This window comes from Furipterus horrens, unplaced genomic scaffold (genome assembly GCF_987537825.1).
Source record: "Furipterus horrens unplaced genomic scaffold, mFurHor1.1.pri manual_scaffold_4, whole genome shotgun sequence".
In the NCBI taxonomy this organism is placed as follows: Eukaryota; Metazoa; Chordata; class Mammalia; order Chiroptera; family Furipteridae; genus Furipterus; species Furipterus horrens.
The window spans coordinates 146,234,144-146,251,910 of record NW_028327174.1 but is presented as its reverse complement, the minus strand read 5'-3'; positions in this window follow the sequence as shown (position 1 = coordinate 146,251,910).

The following is a 17,767-nucleotide window of genomic DNA, read 5'->3' as shown; positions in this document are numbered from 1 at the left end:
ATAACTCAGAATAAAATCCACACTCCTTTGCTTAGCACAAAGGCCCTTGTGATATATCACTTGGGAATAGTTCAGCATGATTTCCCCAAACCTCAGTGCATGAAACCACCAGATCAAAAGCTGGGGACATTCTGTTTGTCTGCACCAGATCTTTGACCAGGGTCTCTCCTTAACCTGGGGCTACCCGTCCTCACCATTTATGATAACCTGATGAGGAGTTATCCTGCAAAACTTAATTCAAATGTCATCTTCTTGGTGGGTTTGTTAGCTATCTAGTTTTAGTCTAGTCAGTTAGCTTAACATCTGAGCTTTCAGCATGCGAACAAATTAAGAATATTAGAATTTATGATTATGGTGTCTTTAAGTAAACTTTACTCTTATCATATATAATCTAATTTCTGTTAAATTATTTTTAATGCAATACTTGATGCATAGTAGCTAAAAGTAATGTTTAAGAGCATGGCCTCTGGAACCAACCATATATCCTGTGTTCAGACTCTAGTACTACCATTTGCAGGCTGTGTGATTCTGGGCAAATATTTCTCTGAGCATCATATTGCATAAAATAATGCCACCAACTGATAACACAGAGCACATATTCATTTTCAGATCATTCATGATTTCATGATGTACATTCCAGGACTATATCTAAAAGGAAATAGGTTTATATGTACATATAGTCAGTCTAGATCATACATAATGAGAATTAAGAGAATACTGCTTTGGTATGTTAAATATCTGCTATAACAATCTTTGGATGGCAAAAATGCTAATAAAACTCAGCCCCATCAAATGTTATGCTGCTTATTGAAGCATCATTTCTTGAAAATAAACTGTTGGAAAGAGAGACAAGAGATGGACTTTGTGGTGAGATTCTGTTTTTGTAATTTCCCACTTGCTCTTCCCAGGAATAGAGCCAATCTATTAGAGATCACTATTTGCTACCTGGTTGTTATTTGCTGTCTTAGCTTTATCAGCATAAAGAATCCAAGGAATAAATTAAGAGTAATTTTTTCTTCTGTTTAGTTGCAACTGATTAAAATACACATTTAACTCAAAGTTTATTTTTTGTAGGTTAAAGAGTTATTAAAATGGGTATTTGATACAATTAAAAACATAATATATCCTATGGATGAAATAATATTTTGTGTTGAATTTTTATCACATGAATTTACTTAAACTACAAAATTCTCAAAAACTGTGAAGCATGCTGGGTTAATTAGATAGCAAAAATATCATTACTTTAAATATAAAGTAGAGTCTTCAAACTATTTTTATGTAATTTATGCACTAGCACATTTTCTAGAAATGATTTACTATTACTACATGATATAAGTAGAATCATAAAATAAGGCAGTTGATTTTTCTTAGATTTTCTGGAAAGCACAAAAGGAAAAAGTAATCATTTATTTTAAAGTCTTTTTTTTTTTTAACAGAAACTTATTTTGTCATGAAGTCCATGTTTTTGAGATGTAGCCCTAAGACAGCTTGGTGCCCTCCTCCTGTCTGTACTGTATGTATATCTGCTGTACGTTTCCATTCTCCCCGCAAACCCAAACTGAACACAAACACTCAACTTCCCCAAGAGGTGTAGATGGATGTTCAAGGAGCAATTGTTCATATTTCTGCTCTAAAAACAAAAAAATAACAGAATGCCAGGTTTCAGAAGAATGTCACAAGCCAATGTTAGGTGGTAGCAATAAAGCAAAAGCTTGCCAGCAGCTGGAATCATCCACCGTCCCTTATCCCTTACATCCACCTGCACGCCTAACCACATATATTCTAATATTCATATCTCTTGGTTCTGATAAAGACTCCATCTTGAGTGGAATTTAATCAGGCTCCTCTGAATCCTCTACTAGGCTAGGCCTGGCTTTAAGCTTCTGTTTTGTGCTTATGGAATCCGAATTGAGCAAGAATCCTCCTAAGTCATTTTAATGATAATCTCCTTCCCTTGACATCTGACTATCCTAGATATCTGAGAGAATTTCATCTCCTCCCCTCAATATCTATCCCCTGGCCTGCCTTCAGCAAGAATTCTGTTGAGTATATCAAGCAAGAATCCCCCTTACCCTGATGTTCCTTCTTAGTATATTTTCATTCATGAACCCCTACCCTACTCCTTAGTTACAAAGCCCCACAGTCCTAGCTGGAATTGATTTGTGTCCATTTTATCTCCCCTACTAAGAGATCCCATTGTAGTAGCTCCCCTAGAATAAAGTCTGCCTTCCCATCTGTACCAAGAGTCATGAATACTTTTATCTTTTTTTTAATAATTTATTTATTTGTTTGTTTGTTTAATTATTTATTTATTTTTAGAGAGAGGGGAAAGGAGAGAGGAAGAGAGGGAGAGAAACATCACTGTGTGGTTACCTCTCACTTGCGCCCCCAACTGGGGACCTGATGTGCAACCTAGTCATGTGCCCTGACTGGGAATCAAACCAGTGACACTTGGCTCGCAGGCCGACGCTCAATCCACTGAGCCACAGCAGCCAGGGCTTACTTTTTTTATTTAACAAGTCCTCAGACCAAATATTCCTCTTTACTGGTCTCATAGAGCAAGGACCCTATTTCTGAGGCTAGAGAATTATAGTGAACTTTTAGCATATCAAAGAGGGCGTCTGAAAGAACAGGATCCACCACAAAATGGAATCTGACACTCAATATTGTCTATGCAGTTTTGTAAAATTTTTACAAAGGATCCTTGAAGACAAAGCACAGCACATGATTGTTCATTTCATCCACCCTCTCCTTTGTACTGCCACATTAACTTATAGAGTAAGTGATCAAAAATATTAAGTAAACTTTCATAGTGTATTGTAAAAAGAATTTTCCAACTTGTTCCTTTTCTCCAATCTGGGAATAGTATTTTCTGTTCTTAATTCAGTTCAAATTTAATATGGAGTGATTAAATAGGGATTTGTCTGCTTGAGATGGACCACAGATTTCCCCCTTACAGTGGTGTGACAATGTTTATTTTTATACTATGTAGAATATAATTTAGCATTATATTATGGAGTTTGGATGCTTATCTGAAACTTTCTCTACTGTCACAGCATGCTACAAATTGATTGGAAAAATAAAAAACTATTATAAAAACAAAACAAACAAACAAAAAACAAGAACAACAACTCTCATCTAGGTTCCCTGTAGCTCTCATTTCTTCCAGCCTGGATATACCAAGGCAACTTCACACAGTTGGTTACTGTTTTGGTTCTGCAGATGTTTGCGAAGTGGTGCTTGGAGGGAAAATAGAAGAACAGAGAAAGCATTTGGGGATTTAATGACAAAGCATGGTGGGATGTGCCATAGTAAGGGCAGGTTTCAAAAGAGTATGACTGCAGATGCACACCTTGCAGAACTGAAACCTTTATCTTGCTTGCACACCTGCCCTATCACCAACCGCAGACTCTCAGCATGAAAAATTTCATGTTGCTTCTCTCCTTGCTCTTTACCACTTGTCTCTTCTCTGACCTGTATTATCTTCAGGTCAAATTCACTGAAGATAATCATACTCTGTGGATCAACTTTCTTTGAAGAAAATCCGGAATCCTTGCTCAACAAGGTCTTTGGCAGAAAAAAAAAAAAAAAGTTCAAATTTGAAGCCTATTTAATGACCAGTTTTGTATATCTACTATGTGTAAAGCACTTTCACACATGGTATCACATTTACTTTTTGGCCATAGGTCCACATTTGATTTAAAAAAATGAATAATCAAAGAAGGTAAATAATTTAGTAAACTTAGCAAATAAACGGTAGTAACAGAACTCAAATCCTTGCCTATTTGAGTCCAAGTTTGCACAGGGAAAGATGGGAAAAGGCAAATACCAGTAATTATTACAATTTACTGCATATTTTGGTTGCTTTCATTAAAATATCTCAAACAATACTATGAAGTGGATATTTTCATTTCCAATTTCAAAAAGAAAGTAAAGCTTCAGAGAGACTAAATAACTTGTATAAGGTCACAAAGCATTAAATGAGTAGGCATTTAATCCCATGTGAAACACTAAACTGTTATTCTGCTATATAACAAAGAATGTATAGAACTTCAGAAGAGTGTAAATATGCACAGCTACTGGCATGTTAAAAAAAAAAAAACACTGAAAAAATATTAAACAAACTGAACAAAATCACCCAAATACTTCAAAAACAACGCAATTGCTCTAGTGTCTTTCTCTTTGCTCAGTTTCAGAAGCTCTCTAATTCTAAATTACAATTAACAAGATACCACCAAAACCTCTGATGTAGACAAAATAAGGAAAGATTATTATCATTTTACTTAAAGAGAATTTAGAAGAAGGATGCTCTTTCTTGCATGTGATTTTCTAAACTTACCCCATAATTAGCTGTAACAATGAGATTAGAAACTCCTATCTCTGACAACCAAATTGTTCCTTAATCTAAACTGCAATCCTTATAAAAAATTAAAGCTTGAAGATCCACCATTGTTTTAAATAGAATACAGAATCAACACTATCATTCTCCATTTGAAAAATCACTGATACCAATTGACCTATACTTTGCAATCGATTGTCCTCATTGACTGTACCTTAGGTAGATAAAAATAGAATGTATGAAGTAATTAAGTAAACTATAATCAGTAAACAATAATCATAACTTTGCACATTAGCTTTTTATTCCAATGTCAATAATAGGTTCTAAGACACATTATGAATTACAGCTAATTATAGTAAAATAAATTAGAATTTTACTTTGCTGCCCATTTATTCTCAACAAAGGAAGTGTAAGTTTAATAGCCTAAAAATGTGTTTTCCAATTAAAAAAATTTAAATCCCTTACATTTACTCAGTGTCTCCTATAACAAAAATTAAATTTGATTTCATTTAATTCAAAAGATTACATTTGATCCTTAGCCTTAAAACAGATAAATGAGACATAGAAGACCAGCTTTACTATACCCACTTAAAAATTGTAGAAGTTGAGGATATGAGAGTTTAAATAATCAAGCTAGAATGCTAGAGCATTCAGAATTGCAACTTGAGTTTCTCTAACTCCAAAACCATGTGGATTCAATGCATAAGATCAAGAAAATTCCAGATTCCTGATAATTTAGAAGTCGCTTAGCCAGCATAGAGATTGATCTCTACATTGTATTTGAAAAGAGAGGAATACAATACTTCAACAGAAATGTGCATAGATGATCTCTCTTTTGGAGCACTTTGGGGAAGGAGTAGAGCAAATTCAGAGGAAAACTTGGTGGCTGTACAGTTGAGGCAGGATAGTAAGAAGCTAAGAAAATTCCTTGGCAAGTGGAATGGGAAAACTAAGACAAGATAATTTTAAAAAGCCAAGCTATTTGAACAATTTATAGCCACCTAGTGTATTGCAAGACCTTATCTTACCTAACCAATGACACTTGAGAGCAAATGGTTTATACCTCTTCTCCCTAATCAGATAATAAATAGCTCAAATCATGCTGGTCGGGGAGATAGGTAACAGATACCCAATTAGTGCCATTTTTGTCAGCCAACCCAAGGACGGATGAAGTCAGAAGAACAAATAGGAGAACAGACAGACTCAAGATAGAAGTAAATAGTGAAGCTGAGCAGAGAATGATTCTTAACTCCCCTATATGCTCATTGTAATTCATTAGCATATTAAAGAATGCACCTAGAAAGCAGATAAATATTCTGTAGAAACTCTCCACTAAGACCTCCCCAAAGTAGAAAAGAGATAAAAAGCCTAAAGACAAAGGATACCAGCTCCGGCTCTCTCTGGAGCATGCCTACACCTCTCTTCCCTTTCAGGTGCACGTCTTTACTTTTCTCTCCTGAACTCTAAGGACCTCTTACTTCTTTCCTATGATGTTTCTAGGGAGCCAAAGCTGAGCACCTTCTTGGCTCTCTCGTTACTTGTTTTACCCTACACCCTTTCTTTGTTTCACTGTCCCCGGCTTTAACAAATGTACTCTCAAAAGCACCTGGACTCATATTGTGAAATCTTTCCTGCATGAAGTCAAGAAGCCACACACTGCAGCTGGCCTGAGGCTGACCCACTCCGGGCCTTGTCCCTTTCCAGTGACACTACTGTATCACTGTATCTGGAAACAAAGCATTAGTATAAGTAGAAAGTACAGAACAGGGACCCTGACTTCTGATTTTTCCCAGAGAGGTCAGGGAAATAGGGTCAATCTATAATCTAGTCTGTAGCTTCTGCTCTAGTTGTGTTAGAAGTTCCAATCTTGCTGCTCAGTGCACAATGTTAACACCTTAAGTCTTTCTTAAGGGGGATAGTGGTAGGCACCAATGAGGTGTAGGAATCAGGAAATGAGTGCTGTGCTGATAGTGGGGCAGGCCTAGGACTGGTTTAGATTACTTATCTCGGAGGTACCAAACTGGTGCCTTAATCTACAGAGAACAGCAATGGAATATCAGCCTGGATGGTCCATTGGAATGGTGTTTATGACATTCTAAGAAGAGTTCTATATCTTTTTAATCCTCATTCAAAATTTCTTAGGATTTGATTTTATGTGTTGATTTCTTTATGGGTGCTGGCACACAGGCATGCATGTGTGAAAACAAGACACCTATCAATGTCTCTCTACAGACTTTTTCTTACATTCTCAGTATATTTGAATGTTCAAAATCTAGACATCCTTTAGAGAGTTAAATAAGCAAAAAAACTGTTTTACAAATAAGGGAAAATAGTTTAGTTCTCAATAATATTTCTTAACCTTTGTCAGTACTAGCATAATTTTCACCATTATTTGTTTGTTTGAAGGTGGTAGGGTTATTGGCATGTGCATTATTAAGATAGACTGAGTATGGTAATTTTCATAATGAGATTTATTGTATACGCCTCTTGGAATAAAAAGAGAACTGCTCTATTTTAAAGCATTCAAATGGCTGTAGGATAGTGAGATTCCATTATTTTTAATGAAACCAAATTTGTGTTCTGTTCATTAGAATGCTGAATGAGTTCAAGAAACAAACTCTATTCTTACATCACTTGTAATGAGGTGGTGGTATATGAAAAATTCAGTTTTGTCGTATCAAACTCATGGATGGAATTTAAATGAATATAAATTAATAGCAAATGCTCCATCAAAGAATGCAGGTGATTTTTTTCTGCAGTTTCTGATAATTCATGATTTCATGGCACATGTTCCAGCTTGACAACATTTTATCAAATAAGTGCGGAGGAGCAGCTAACATTTTAAAGATTTAAAATGCTTCCTAGTTTTTCACTCACTTATTTAGTGCCCAGTGTAGTGTTTTGCTTAGGGTAGACATATGATAAATGCCTGTTTAATTCAAGCAAAAGAATTTGAAGTGCAATGGAACTGAGTTACAGTGTGATGGATCAATTTGTCCATAAACTCTGAACCAGTGTCAAAATAGATGGTTTTTATTTTCATTATCTAATTTACCAAAACATCTCCAGAGCAATTTACTGTTTTATTAATTTTTAAATATGTTTGAAATAACCGATGAGATACAGTAAGCACAAAGAACCACAACAATCTTCTGTTTTTGCTTTTATTTGATTCTACAGGCCCCAGTCATACTTATTATGGTAGTTTACTTTGTCAAGCTCAGCTTCCTGACCTTTTGTCTCTGCTCATTCCAGCTCCATGTAGACTCTTACAAATTAATATTTATAACTCACCTAGATTGTGTTTATTTTTATATCTAAATTTTAAGTGAGGCCAACTAAACTTAAGTTGACTTTTAGAGTTTTGTTAATGTTGTACCACATTATTCTACAGTGAAACTTATTTTTTTCTACTTTGTATTTCTCTTTAGCAGCAAAATTATAGAAACTTAACTACACCAAGCTTGCCTAATTATAGGATATATCTCCTGCAGCTTCTTGTATCTTCACCTACACTATTTTCTGCTTTTAAATATGCAGATAAATTAAAAAGGGACTGCACTTCACTGAATTTGTTAAATGGTACAATGATTATATACAGGGTGGGGGAAAAGCAGGTTTGCAGTTGTTTGTATGGAAAACTATAATAATTAATGCATAATAATACAAGAATAAATTATATGTTTTTCATACTCACAGCTGTAAACCTATTTTTGCCCATTCGAGGTATTCAGAATATCTCTATGAAGCACATATTACTATCCCAGAAAATTAAACTACGTTAAATATTTGTCTTGGATTACCAGACAAACAAAATGTATAATTGAAATTTTAGAAGTGTTCCCATCCAGTTCCAAAGCCTGTGTTCTTTCTAACATTCCAGATTATAATTCAAAATATTGTTTTATAATAAGGTCAAATGGGAACCTAATCTGGTAAATCCACTTTTTGGTCAATGAATTTTTGATTCCTCAAACACAATGATTACATTGACTTATAGGTTATACGAGATACATTTTTCTTTCATCCTGTTGTAATCATAAACATTTATCACTATAGAATATGTCTTTCTAGTCCTTAACTGTCTGATAAACATAAGTAAAAAGCAAACAAACAAACAAAAAAACATCTCTAAGAACAAACTGAATCTGGAGTGGAATTCTTAAGTTATTTATTCTCTTGTAGATAATTTTTTAATCATAGTAACAGACATATTTTGCTTGTTACTGAAAGTCACATGAAGAATCACAACACACGGAACTTAAGATACAGAGAGTTTTCTTAGTAAATTTCCTCAAAATATATTCTAATTAATTGACATGTATATGTGCCTGTTGAATCTTATAGATGTTCTCACAAAGTTTATCAACATACAGCTTATACCACGAAACTTTATGTTTGGTACATATGCCTAAGTCTCTAAGAATCCTGAAGAAAATGTTACATATTGACAGTCAATTACAATGTGTTTACTTGGAAATATCCTTCATTTATAATTTTATACTACTCAAGCACGTTTTTGCATGAAATATTTGGTCCATCAGATTCTCACATGAATAAACACCTCCCTATCTTTGTCTGTGATACTCACCATTACTACCCTGTATAACACCTGACGAGCAAAGAATTTCACAGATATAAACTCACGATTGCAGATAAATTTTTCAGGTTAGAAAGATTTGAAACTCTGTTATTAGAAAATCTATTTTACAACACATGTAGAGCTTCTGAAACAAAATTATTCTCAGGTTAAAAGAAGACTTTTATTAAGGTGATTTATAGATAAGTTAAACAAGATATTGTTTGATCCAATTTTTTTTAAACATAAAAACTGAAGAGATTGTTAGTGAAATAACTCTTTGTGACATGTATATAAACAAAGCGAGTTTTACCCATGCATGAATCTTCCAACGTGGTTTTGTAGGGGAGGAATATGTTAACAGTAATATAACACAGTCAATTATACCAGTAGTCTCCCAAGAATTGTAATATGAAATTAAAAAAAAGTTTAATCTCTGGAATGATGCATAGACTCATATCTGCATAAAATAACATTAAATGAGATAGCAAAACCAATCATAGATGTATTTACCAAATTACAGCCAGTGTATAGTCAACAATTTTGCCAGGACTCTCAGGAATCACACAGTGGTCCTTATGAGTCTTCAGGGAGTGACTTCTATGGTTCCTTAAGTAATTTTGTCTCACATTGAGCATGTTGAAGTCATCAAGAATACACGCTCTGTCTCTAAAATTAAAAACCCATTTACATCTGAATCTGTCTTCATTTTTACAATGTTCACAAAAATATTTCTCTTTTAAGACAAATCGCCCCACTGTTCTTGACCTTTTCTTATTCACATAAATTAGTCTACAAATTAGCTTATTTTCTATATCAGTGGTAATTTCAGTGTCTCCCTTTTTACTACTTCATTTTTTACTTTAGCACCTAACATTTCTTACCCTTTCAAAACTAGTAATCACACAGGTTCTTTCCTCTACTCACTCTATAGACTTTGTAAGGATGGTATCATTCCTGCCCATGTTCAACCTGTACCTATTTACCGATAACTTCTAGTCTAGTGGCTGGAGCTAAAGACCCCTTAAATCAACCATAAGCAGAATATCTCCTTTCTCTTGAATGGTTCACATGTATGTCATACTCAGTATTTCCAAAACACAACTTATTACTCTTCCATAAAACCCTGTTATTCTCTCTGAATTTTCATGTTGGTAAATGCAGCCTGGCAAGCTTTAAACAAGGAAGTAATCCCCATATGTGTCTTTTATGTTACCTCCTTTCCATAGTCAAGGGTGAAGTTCTGAAGTTCTGTCCATCCCACCACCTAAGTCTCACATCTGCTTTCACCTCATTGCAATCATCTTTATCAATCTGCACCATCTGTCTTCTAGTTTGTCTCTCTACAGCCAGTCTTGCTGCTCTAAAGTTTATGCTGCATATTGCTCTTCATAATATATTTAGGAAAATTTCAATTCTAATCATCTTATTCTCCATTCATAAACTCTTTGATACCTCTTTATTTTATAGAAAATAAAGAGTAAACTCATTCACCTGATTCATGAAGCTTTATATACATTGGCCTCTGCCTTAGTCTTTAGCTCATTTTTCAAGAAAGACTCCCCCCCAAAATAAACTATTTTATGTCTTCATATTATTTTCCCAGTGATCCTATACAAATAAAATGTGGCAGAAACCAAAAATTGGCTACGAAAATATGTGTTTTCTCTTCTCTAGCACAGAGTTATCCCTGGAAAATCACCTTGCATTTAGTTTGACCATGTCACAGTACCCATCAATTGGTGTATGCCACTTTTGAGTCAGATCATTAAAGGACCATTGTGTCCTCTCTATGCATTTTCTCTTTCCCTGCCCATCTACAGAGAACAATGCGTTCCTCGGGGAAGGCAAAGCCATAAGGTGAAAGAAGGCTGACTTCTGAGATCCTGCATGGAGAAAGCTGTTTGCTACGAAGGGATCATCCACATTGGACTGTTAGTTGAGGCAGATATAAATGCCTGTGGTAATAGACTACTAACATGTTATGCCATATTTATTACAACACTTAGTGTAACCCTAGTAATACAGGAGACAAAATGAGCCAAGTAAAGTTGAATCCCTGGCATTTAGAAGCTCTCAGTTTAGTTGTACAATACTTTCATGTAATGTCGTTAGTCAATATAATTTCTAATAGTTGTATAATATTACACATAGAGTACAGATCATCATTTATTCATTTCTTAATATCAGACATTTCATTCCTAACTTTTCACAATGGCATAAAACAATGATTAATAGCTTTGGGTATATTTTTCTTTTTCTATGTTATTTCCACAGTCTAATTCCCTTGAATAGAATTGCTGATCAAAGGTTAAAAGATTTAGATGAATTTTGAAACTATGGTTTGATCCACTATAAAAGCCTGATTCATGAACATATCTCTGAGTTGGAAGTTTGACTGATTCTAGGAAGTTGGTTATTAAAGACTGTAACATTGATATAAAAATTAAAGAATCATTTTTATTTAATAGAACAAAAATGATGCGGTGTTTTAAAAACTGAGCTATAGTATCTTATAAACACCTTCTAGTTACTGAAATAAACCTAAGTCAATTTCATAATGATTATCCTCTAGGTAAGAAAAATATTATTAAGTTCACTAATTTTGATCATTTACATGTTATACCAGAGGTGGTCCATGGTTTGGGGTTAAAAAAAGTGATTTTGACATAATACTTGTTATAAAAAGTTTGCCACTATATATATATATTCAAATCAGTTTTCCAATGTGTCATTAGAGCCTAGGGAGTAGATTTTCTTTCAATATCTGAATTTACTATAATATTTACTGAAGTCAAATAAAGCTGACAAGTGAGATTCTAAAATTCCCAAGACATAATCACTGTTTTATAGTGTAACATTATTTTGTCTTTTCTTAGTTAAGCACTAATTGATGTAAAAAGAACAAGACATTATAGAAATGTAATAATACTAGTATGTAAATATTTCATATTTGTTTGAAAAACACTACCTTTTATTTTTTCTTTTATTTTTGCTGGCAAACAAATTTAAAGGATTTGAAATAATTCTTTATAAATACAGACTTAAATTGTAAGATTTGATAAAAGCTTCTGATCTCTGATTGTGGTCTACTATTCTAATACAACACCAACAGTATCCAGATAGTTTTAATTCTTGATCTAATGTACTCTTTATCATAATATAAGATAAAATTGTGAACAGCAGTTACATGTGTGCAGAAGTTCAGGATGGAGGTGAGTTTCTAGTTGACTTTCAAATGCAATGATAATTAAGGTAGGTAAACTCTGCTCTTCATCCCACCTGATGGTTTATAGATTCAGGTGTTGATTTACACCAGCTCAATCTTCTGACTTTTCATCAAAATGTTCAATAGACAGAAGCTTCATTATGAACTATAGTTTTCTCTATCATTAGAAGAAACACAAGTTCAGTAAGCTTTTCTCAAACAGCAGTGATTACTTTCAAGTTCCTGAACACGCTGTGGTAAGCTTGATGAGAAGGTTTGATTTATCACTTTTAACTAGATTCTTAATCTGCAAATCAATAAAAATGTTTCACTTCAGCAGTGGTACAGGGTGAATGACTCACCCTTGAAAACAGATTGAAGCAAAGCTGCCTTTCTTCCTTTCTTTAATACACTCAGACTGCAATTGTGTTTTTTGCTTTGCTTGGATTACTTGCTAAACTCCAATGCTTCGAAGTGCCTGGGATCAGCCTGGTTTCTCCATAAATCAAGTCGGTGAGAGAACGTTGATCTGCTGAGTGTTATTTTAACACTTGTTTTCTTTCTTATGTAATGAGAATGTTAAAACTAAAACATTCTTTAGCTGGCCAAATAAATAAATAAATAAATAAATAAATGGTGAAAACACACAGGATGTGACCATCACCTTGGAAGAGAGATGTGGAGAATATTTTGTTCCAAAGTGACACACAGTCCTCCTTGGGTTCAGAATTAGTAAAAATATTGTGAATTTAAATATTTGGCAATTAGCTTGGTAAAGCCTACTGAAGAGTGAAATTAAAACACACAGACTCAATTCCCCACATGTCATCTACTCTTCGTCATTTAATAAAGATACAATAGATTTTAAATTCCTCTTCTTATGCAGACCTCTTAGGAAGCTCAGAAGTCTGTCATTAATGTATTCAGTAATTCCAGAAAGGAAGCACATCAGCTTCAACAATCATAAAATGATTCTTAAAATTTTTCTAGCATTAGTGATTATTAAGACAAGAAAAAAAATGATTTAAAAAACAAAAAACAATTGTCTGGTATTACAAGCATTTTGTGACTATTTACATTTAATTTGACACTGTAATAATATTTTTTCTGAAACAATTGAATTAAGTAACTGCATGGTTTTACTAAGTCCTTAAATAAAAGAATGGTAGTGGAATTTTAGTATCATTTGCTGATAGTATAAAGGAAATTTCTAAATAATAATAGGTGGGAAATATAACTAATTTTTGCAAACTTTTGAGAATGTGCCTTTATGTTTATCCAAATAATAGAGTTTTTTTGAAACAGAATAGAAATTGACTCAAACTTAGGTAAATAGGGTTTTTTATTTTCTTTATCTTAAAAAGTGTTATATTTAGGATTTAAAGAAGATATCTTGTCATTTTTTCTTCTTCCTTTTGTTCTACTTTTTTTCAAATCATTAAAAAGACCGCTTCTTCATGACCTACTTTCCTTCACCTACATACATTATCATAGACAATGTGGGAAAAACAGAGATGAGATTGCATATTGTATTTTTACTTAAAATTGATGTATGGTGAGAGCCTCCATCATGCAGTAGGAATGAGACTTATAAAGAATCAAGTCTATTTATGAGAATCTCCATTTAAAAATCATCTAGTTATTAAAATAAAATAGAGGTAAAAGCAGAAGAAAAAAAATCAAACCTTGTTATAAATGTTTGGTTAGTTTTCCTGGCCCCTTCAATGACATTTTTAATATACACTGGTCCTTTACACGGGGGGATTCCACCATCACCACCCTTCATGCATGACCTTCCTGACCTTATTACACTGCATGGGTTAGGGAGAACTTCCTGGTAGCCGATGAGCAAGTGTAACTCCAGACCATATACATGTATGTTATTTATCCTTGTATGTTCAGGTTACAGCAGGGTGGTAGATATGTGGCAATTACTAAGTATAGTGAATTTAAATTATTTACAGTGTAAAATTTCTATTGAAAATATTTTCAAAGTGCAGAAGTATAAATGTTCATGCATATAAATGCAATATATGGGCTTGAAGGTATGCCACAAAGAGTTTATTTATTATGAGGCTTCTGGAGGAGTTATGTCATTTATTGACTCTAACAAGACAGCCAAAGCAGAGACCTAAACTTCTTGTATTTTATTATTCACCTTCTTAGTCCAGTCAGCATCTCCAGGAAACATTTTCATCCCGCTCCACTTCCTTTTGCCTCTAAGATTTTCTGCTATTATGTTACCTTGCTTCACAGTTGTGAAGGGCCATGGGAAAGTTCCTGTTTCTCTTCAACAACCCACATTTTAATTAGACTGAGAAGTTTTATTTTGTTGGAAAGCCAGAAATATTCTGTCCACCTGAATGACCCAAACAGGCTTTTCCTTTAAATAAGACAGTTGAGACACTTCAAGCTTTCAATACCTGTTAATTAACAAGATGGACCATGATTTTTCAAGAAATTCAAGCCAATGATTACAGACTGTGGAAAGTATTTAACGGTAATTCCTAAGAGCCCAACATTGAGTTACAAATTGACATCACTTTATTCATTAGATATCTTCTTATAAAAACTTGTATGGATTGTCTTTTTCTCACAGTTCTGACTATGTGTGGCACATATAGTATTTGGACCCTAAAAGAATTTAAAGCATATGTTTAAAGCTCAGAATTCACTGAAATAAAGTTTTTGTTTTTGTTACAGTGCAGTCTGAGTATATGATTCTTTCATAAAATCACAGTTAAAAATAAAATATAGTGGTTAAAATCTTCAGCTCCACTGCATTCACATTTTAGTTTTCTAGGTATTTAGTAGCTATGTGACATTAGCAAAGTAATTTATTTTCTCTTTCTCAGTTTATGCATTTGTACAATGGGAATAATAGTGGGGTCTATCTCATGTAGTTGTTAAAAGGATTAAGTGAGAGAATTCATGTGAGGTGCTTTCCACACAGTAAATGCTGAATATATGCCATCTATTTTACCAACTTTATGGTAATAGTTAATTAACTTGATTTTGATTGAGACACTTTACAGCTCTTATTAAAATATACATTAACTCATTATTTAATTATTTTTGGGCCTGGCACTTTGATAAATAGTGTAAACTCAAAATTATTTGCCATAAAGAATTATCAGATCCTTGTAAATGTGGCTTCTTGAGGCTTGAATAGTTAAGCAGTTATTTTAATTATGCAAGTCTCTAAGGGTACAGACTCCTGACCTGGAAGATGGAGATGCTTCTGAGTTCAGTCAATAAATGATATGAAAGATACTATAACTTAAAGATGTTTTGAAATATTGCATGCCTGTAAAAAGTCCCATGGCTTTCATCAATGAAATCTGTGGCCTTCATATACTACTAGAATTCAAAGTGATAAAAGCTGCCAGTTACAAGGTGTTTATTTTGGGCCAGGAATTGTCCTAATGCTTTAGGCACCTGGCTGCATTTAATTCACAATTTTTCTATAAGAGGAGTGTAATCATTATTTTACACATAAGGAAGCTGAAGTCCATAGAGCTTAAATGATATATTTCTAAGGCTGAAAGTTAATGGTAATTTATAATTTAGACATGTCATTGTACCATGCTACCCCACAAATACCTATTCCTTACTAAAGAGATCATTCTTGTGTCATCTTGCATAGCTGGCATATGTATGAGTATAGAGAAAAAAAAGTTTCTGAGTCGCACATGTGCCTAGCAGGACCTCAGCCATGTGACTTGGATCACTGCTCTGTTTTATCAGTGAGTAAAGCTGTACAAAGCTAAATGCACCCTGTAGGTTCTTGGTGTTAGAAAATTTAGCATTTATGGTTTTATTTATTTTATATAGATTTCAAGGGTTCACAGACTCTAATAATATGGTAATGTTGTTGAGGTGGCAATTTGAACATATACTGCCACAATAGTATGTGACTCATTTAGAAAGTGCGGAGACCTAGCTGAGACAGTGTCTGCATTTTTACATATTATTTCACAGTATTTCTGTGGAGTTTACGTTCACAAAGTGGTTTTTTTAAAACAATTTCTATTATTTTAAATTTTTTAAAATAAAAAACTACTCTGTGAAGAAAACAAAAAGCTGATCTGAAAGAATCACTCAAGCTCTGGCTGCTGTGGATCAGTGGATTGAGCGTCGGCCTGCAAGCCAAGTGTCGCTGGTTCGATTCCCAGCCAGGGCACATGACTAGGTTGCATGTCAGGTCCCCAGTTGGGGGCACGAGTGAGAGGCAACCACACAGTGATGTTTCTCTCCCTCTCTTTCTCCTTTCCCCTCTCCCTAAAAATAAATAAACAAATTTAAAAAAAAAGAATCACTCAAATTTTTCAATTACCTTTTATTGTATTTTTTTTAACATTTTGTTATTTTGAATAGATCTGAATGGATCATTCTTATGAAACTGTTGGCATATTGTAGATTAAGATTTGAGTCAGATTTCATAATTATAGAGTTCAAATGGTTACTCTGTTAACAAAATGAGAAATGATAATCTGTTTTATTTTTTAAAAAAGAGAAAACCTTATATAGTTAATCAAGTCAATAATAAAAACAATGCTTTCAGACTACACTGAGATTTATAGTTTAACCAGATATAGCTGTATCTATATCAATATATCATTTAATTTCATTCTTGAAACAGCCATGTGAGATAGGTGGAATTATAATTATCCTAACTTTGAGACTAAAGTAACATGCTTAGTTCTGATAAACTAAATCTGATTCAGATCAGGTAATCTAACTCCAAATTTTGTGCTTTCATTTCAACGATTTACTTTACTAAGATTTATTTTAAAGATTGTAGCCCATATTGATATTTGCAACCTAATCAAGAACCACTGCATTACTCTTATCTTACCCAAATCTACTTTGTTAATACTGGTTGTAATGATGATTATGAAGACATCTGACTTCATATTAGCAATTCCATACATACTTTTCTAAGTGAATTTCTCAATAACTTTAATATAATTATTAAGGCTGAAGAAAATGAAGCACAGAGGAAATGTGTCCTAATGAAGGCAAAGAGAGGAGTCTATTTAGGAAGCCATATATTTTAGCTCTGGATAATGTGATCTTCCCACTCTAAGTATCTCTTTATTGAAAATAGTAATATCTAATAATTAATTTGGATAACAGAGAATGGGCTAGATTATATAATTCTAAAATTACTTAATGCATTAAGAAAATATTTTTTAGTGGTTAGAAAATTATAAAACCCTCAAAGTATAATATTTACCATGATATAGTTTTACCTTTATGCTCATTTTATTAATTAGGAAACTGAGATTCAGAGAGACTGAGTAATTTTCCTAAGATTGCAAAACTAATAAGTAGGGAAGAAAATCAAGATTAGAAAACACATATTTGGAACTTTAATCATCTAAATATAAAATCAAGAAAAACAATAAAGAGGATATAAATTATTATAGAAGCAAAGTTTGGAAAAGGGGAAAAACTTAAAAGCATTGTAAGTACTAAAAAAGTGAAATGATGTGAAAAAGACAAAATGAATCTTGAAATAAGGTAATTATAAAATACATGCTGGGGGCAGGGGAAGTAGGAAAACCTAAAGGATTAATATGCAAAAGATAAAGAAAATAACAAAAATATTTTTCATAAGTGACTTACTTTAAGACCC